We start from the raw sequence: 5826 nt of genomic DNA, 5'->3' as shown, positions 1-5826 counted from the left end.
TGCCAAGTGGCTGTATCTATCTCGGGTATGGTTTCTCTGCTTGCTGTAGCATGGTAACAAGCCCAGGTCTCTGCGCCTGTGCCAGAGTTTGAAGTTGTTGCCAGCCATGTACCGTCACACGAGTTCAACAACACTGCTCCCGGGAGATGAATTTTGCCTGTTGTTTGGAGCGACACCATCCCATGAGCTGCACAGACCCTTGAATCAGGCTGTTATATGAGCCTCCTTAGCCGGCTTTATAAACTGTTTTGAACAGGGGTCGGCAACATACGGCCTGCTGAGCCAGAAGACTTTGCTTCTGCCCACACCTGTGCTGGGCCTTAGCAGCTCGAAGCTGTGCTCACCTTGCATCCATAATGGGGCCAGGGAGAAGTGGCAGTAACTGGGCCCATGCCGCATTGGAGCTGGCTTGTTCCAGCTTGCAGCTTGATAAGGTTGGTGGTCCCTGGATTAAAAGGTTAGACTGTAATGGGAGCCTTAACGAGCATTTAAAGCACGGCCATGCTGCTGCTGCCTGTTGCTCAGACACTGCTGTGTTTCAGCGGTGGCTGGAGTGAAGTGCACATGAAGACAAAGTCCTTCGTGGTCCGGTGAGGTCTGGTTCCAGGCGGTGAAGAGGGGACCACCAAGAAGCTGCAGTTACATTGGAAGGGTCCATTGCCGGGTACGGTCTGTGCAAGAAAGGTCATAGAGGAGTGTTCGGGGGGGGGGGGGAAACAAAGGCGAAGGTGAACATCCCTAGCCCTGGAACGAGTTAAAGCTTCAGCAGTCCATCCGCCCGCACACTTGTGGTTCATTTTCCTTAGAGGTCTGTGGCGTGTCTGGAGCGAGATGGCAGTGGGGCTGGTCATGCTGAGCATGAGCAAACTTCACCCTGAAAAGCCATGACAAGTATGCTCGTAGAGCATGGGGCTGGACCGGTGGCCTCCCACGGCAGTGCAGCAAACTGCTGAAGTTGCCGATGCTGCTGCCGCTGTGGCACGTAATGGGAGTCGCTGGCGTACGGCTGCAAGGATAGAAGGACGCGGCACCCTGCTGTACCTAGAAGTACCCAGTGTCTGTGTGGGGGCCGTGAAAACAAGTCTCGGGCCTGTGTCACAAATCCATTTCAAGCCCTTTTAAAAGCAAGTGCTAGCATCAGCAAGACTTCTGGCACATTATTTCTGCTCCTGGAAGTTTTCCTCTTCCTTTATACTCTGTGTGTCTGTGCAGGCGCTTCTGTCCCTGCATGAGCAGTCCTTCCTCTGGCTCCTCATTGGCCTTTTAATCCACTCGGCTTTGGCACAGTGCCGTCAGATGTGCCGGAGCCGCGATATGTAGAGCTTGTCAAGTGCAACCTTCCTTAACGTAACCCAGGCCTGCTTGTGAGCTCAGAGCTGGCACCATTTATTCATCTAGTCTTCAAGAGGAAAAAAAAAAAGTCCTCTGCTGAGCAGACTGTTCAAAGCAGTAATTGTGGATCTACTTCCGATGGCTCAAGAAGATGCACGTTTTTATGCTGTACGTAGAGCAATTTGCTGTTCCGAACGGCTCCTCGAGCCCAGGGCTGGCCTACATGCCATTCTGCTTACACAAAATGACAAGCTGGAAGGTGATGTTTGTAGCTGACCTGCTCACTGGCTCAATCGCAGAATGCAAAACTGTCCAAGAGAAATAAAATGGCTGAATACCATCGCTTGTTAGCCAACCTCCGGCCCCAAGAAACCAAAGACAGTGGAAATGCAGGGTCATCAAGACCAATCCTAGACCAAGTCCAAAGGAATGTGTTGCTCCCCGTGCCTCAGCCCAGAGCGGAGGCCAGTGCTACTTGCTAAGAATAACGGGAAGGTAAATGAACGAGAGCCGACGTGTTGCGAGGCTCGGCCAATGTTTGCCGTCACTGGGGAGTCGTTCTGTTTTTTCAAGCGCGCGATTCTCTGAAAGCCTTGATGAGCACTGTGCCTCCTACCTCATGCCCCAGCCTGAGGCCTTAGCAAGCTAATTCACCCCCATGGAAATGTTCCACCCCAGCACGTGGACGGTGGTGCTGGGCAGCACCGAGCATCGTTGGTAACGGGAGCCCCGACCGCTTCAGCACGTCCGGCTACAAGGGGCCCTTTAGAGGTGGCGTGCTGCAAAAAGAAGTGGGATAAGTTGTTTGTAGCAGAGGGCTGGCAGCTCTGCCAAGGGTATCATGAAGTCTGAGACATCTACACTTGCCCAGCAAGTGAGGACACCCAGCTAAAATGTTTCATAAAGGGTCAGGTACTACTGCTCTCACCCTGCAGAGGCTGCTGGTGGAGGGGTTGTCTGACCTGTACTAAGTGAAGGGTTGGTGCGTCTGAGTGCTTTGGCACTGCTAAGTTCCCAGCTTGACTCAAAGGGACTGGGTATTTTTCAGGGTTGGGCAAGAGCAGCAGCGGGCTGCAGGGACAGGGAGGAGTTGGGTTGAGCCTCCTACCTGGGATGAGTTCTGCTCCAGGCGTCTCCAGGTCCCTTGGCTCGTTTTGCCCTGTTTCCTGCAGGTGCCACCCTTGCTGCGCTCAGGTTGGTCTCCTGCAGCCAGAAGCCGGTGCCCCGCTGCCACCTTTCCTGCCATGGTGCTTGGGGTGGGGCTGGGCCCAGGAGCCAGCACTGTGCTGCAGTGAGGATGTGGGCAGAGGCTCCCCCGATGTCTTGGGCCGTGTTGTCACAGAAGGGGAGAACTGGGCTGGAATGGGATTTGGGGGAGAACCCCTCTTCCCCCTGTCCTCATTGTATCCAGGAAAGATGATGGCTCCTAAGGGGGTAATTCATAGCCAGCATGTCTCGGCACTAGGTAGCTGCAGATCTAGGCTGTAAGACGGACAAAAAAATTAAAAGGAAGTGCTCAGTATCCCTTTTCCTGAGCCAGTCTCTCCAGCCTCGGCTACCCTGGGAACTTGCTCAACGGCAGAGCAGGAAAGTAGGACGCTATGGTCTCCCACCACATTGTCGCAGGCAAGCTAGGAGTACCGGCTGAATGAATGGACTGTAAGGTGGATAGAAAGCTGGCTGGAGCATCAGGCTCAAAGAGTAGGAGTCAGTGGCTCGATGTCTAGTTGGCAGTCAGTATCAAGTAGAGGGCCCCAGGGGTCGGTCCTGGGGCCGGTTTTGTTCAAAGTCTTCATCAACGGCCTGGACGATGGGATGCAGCGCACCCTCAGCAAGCTTGCAGATGACACTAATCTGGTGGGAGTAATAGATACTCTGGAGGGTAGGGCTAGGATTCAGAGGCCTCAGCAAACAGGGGGATTGGGCCCAAAGAAATCGCTTGAGGTTCGACAAGGACGAGTGCAAAGTCCTGCACTGAGGAGGGAGCAATCCCGTGCACCGGTGCAGGTGGGGGTGATGGGCTGGGCAGCAGCTCTGCAGAAAAGGACCTGGGGGGACAGGGGACAAGAAGTTGAACAGGAGCCGGCAGTGTGTCCTTGGTGCCAAGAAGGCTAGCGGCATCCTGGGCTGCATTTGTAGGAGCATTACCAGCAGTCAAGGGAAGCAATTCTCTCCCTCTATTCAGCACTGGGGAGGCCACATCTGGAGTCCTGTGTCCAGTTTCGGGCAACAAAAATGGTGGGGGACATGACTTATGAGAGCAGGCTGAGGGAACTGAACTTATTTAGACTAGAGCAGTAGTTCTCAAACTTTTTTTTTTTTGTGGACCACTGGGAAATTTTTTTTTGTGGACCACTTAATTTTTTTTTTCTACAAATCAAAGCATATAGCTCATATTTTAATACCAGTAGTCTTACCTTGCAAGTACAGATGTTCCCACTGTTCCACAACATTTCTGCAGCCCACCTGAGTGGAGCTTGGGGACCAGCATGAGAACATCTGGTCTAGAGGAGACGGAGGGGGATTTGGTAGCAGCCTTCACCTCCTTGCAGGGGGGCTGCAAGGAGGATGGAGCTGGGCTGTTCTCTGTGGGGGCAGATGGCAGGACAAGGAGCAATGGGCTCAAGTTGCAGCAAGGAAAGTCGAGGCTGGATATTAGGAAAAACCCACTCACTAGGAGGGTAGTAAAGCCCTGGAACAGGCTCCCCAGAGAGGCGGTGCAGTCTCCATCCTTGGAGGTGTTTAAGACCCAGGTAGACCAAGCCCTGGCTGGGATGATGTAGTCAGGGCTGGTCCTGCTTGGAGCAGGGGGTTGCATTAGAGACCTCCTGAGGTCCTTTCCAGCCCTCACTTTCTGCGACTAAGAAACTCTGCATGAGTGCATGCAGATAATGAACCAACAGCCTTGCAGTGAACCCCTCCAGGCAGGCTTGCAGCAGAAACTGGGCCTGTCTCCCCACCTGAATGGCGATTGCCATAGCTGCAATGCTGAAGCTAGAGGCCAAGAGCAATGCTCCACTTGCTTCTAGTCCCTGAGAGTGTGCAAAGGCCTTGTGTCCCCGGGGCCGGTGAGGATGCAGTGGCTTGATGGAAATCCTGCTTTCAAGGCGGTGCTTCCTGCCAACCCTAGGGCTGGAGAAAACCCTCCCTTAGGGCACCAGGAGGAGCAGACCGAGGTTTCAGAGCTACCCTGTGTGTGTTGCACCTCCACAGAGAAGAGCCGTACAGCTGTTAGGAGTTCCCTGAAGCAGGCTGGGATTGAGGTAGAAAAACTCTTCTGCTAGCCAAACCACAACACTGATGCACAGCGCTGCGATTACACTGAAAGGGAGAAGAGATTCCTGCCCAGAGATCAATTTTATTCCCCAACATTTGTCTGAAGGACGAGCAGCAGTTTCTGGGTAAGACATTTGCAGTGGGTCAGTATTTCAGTCTATTTTTCACACGGTGTATTGTTCAGACTCCCCCATTTCCCTGCCCCAGTGGGTCGGTGATTAAAAACTGTAAGTTAAGGTGACTGCAAACAGAGCGAGCAGCGTAGCCCTTAAGAGCTTGAAAATGATTTATGGCATCACGCGTGCTTTTGGCAAACCTCTGTACAAAACCTGGACGAAGCCACTTCATGACCACATCACTGGCGAGCGGAGTGGAAAAAGCATTCTTCCTCAATCCTTTGTCAGGAAAACAACCCCCCAAACACCTACGTCTCGGTGCTGCGGCGCGTTAGCAGGCCTGCGAGGAGGTCGTGGAAGCAAGCAGACTGGGTATATAGCATAGCGTTGCTGTGCCGTGTGCGCCATCTCCTTGCACCTTCCACCCCTGCCCGCAGCAGCTGCTTACCTGTCTGGCAGCCGTATCCGCATTAGAAAGGGTTTTGCTACGACTTGCTCCTGTGGCGGCAACTGCAGTGAATGCTGCGTACGCATGCTGTGGGCATGGGCCACAGTGCTGAAGACCACCCAGCCCCTCTACGCTACACGCTTTGCTCTTGGTACCACGGACCTACCCGCCCCCCCCAGTCAACTGAATGACCACGAAAGGGAGACATTAGCACACGTCTGCAACAGCCGGCGGAGGAGGGTTTCGTATCGGAAAGTGAATACGTGGCCTGGGGATGGTCTACTGAGCACGATTCAAAAGCACGACACCCTCCCCGATGCACCTGCAGGCATGAGCTGCAGGAGTAAAACAGATCTGTCTGCCGCCAGCGGGGAGGTGTGCAGAGCCCTTCTTGCCCCCTCTGCCAGGAGAGGAGACTGTTCCCGAAGTGGAGCCATGATGTGAGCCGATGCTGAAGTTCTGTATCTAGAAAATTTCCCTTAAAAGGGCATATTTGGGGTTGGGGTGGGGAGGGTTAACTTCTATGTTTCTGCTTGAAGACGCAAGAAAGCAGGGCTGAATTGCAGTTAAAGATGCAAGCAATTCCAGCACCACCAGTGTGCTCTTAGTACGAGATCCTCCGCATACTCTGAATTGGCATTTCTTCCCCTCCCC

This window comes from Crocodylus porosus, unplaced genomic scaffold (genome assembly GCF_001723895.1).
Source record: "Crocodylus porosus isolate Cpor-Errol unplaced genomic scaffold, CroPor_comp1, whole genome shotgun sequence".
Classification (NCBI taxonomy): domain Eukaryota; kingdom Metazoa; phylum Chordata; order Crocodylia; family Crocodylidae; genus Crocodylus; species Crocodylus porosus.
The sequence above is the reverse complement of the archived record's forward strand: the minus strand, read 5'-3'. Positions refer to the sequence as shown.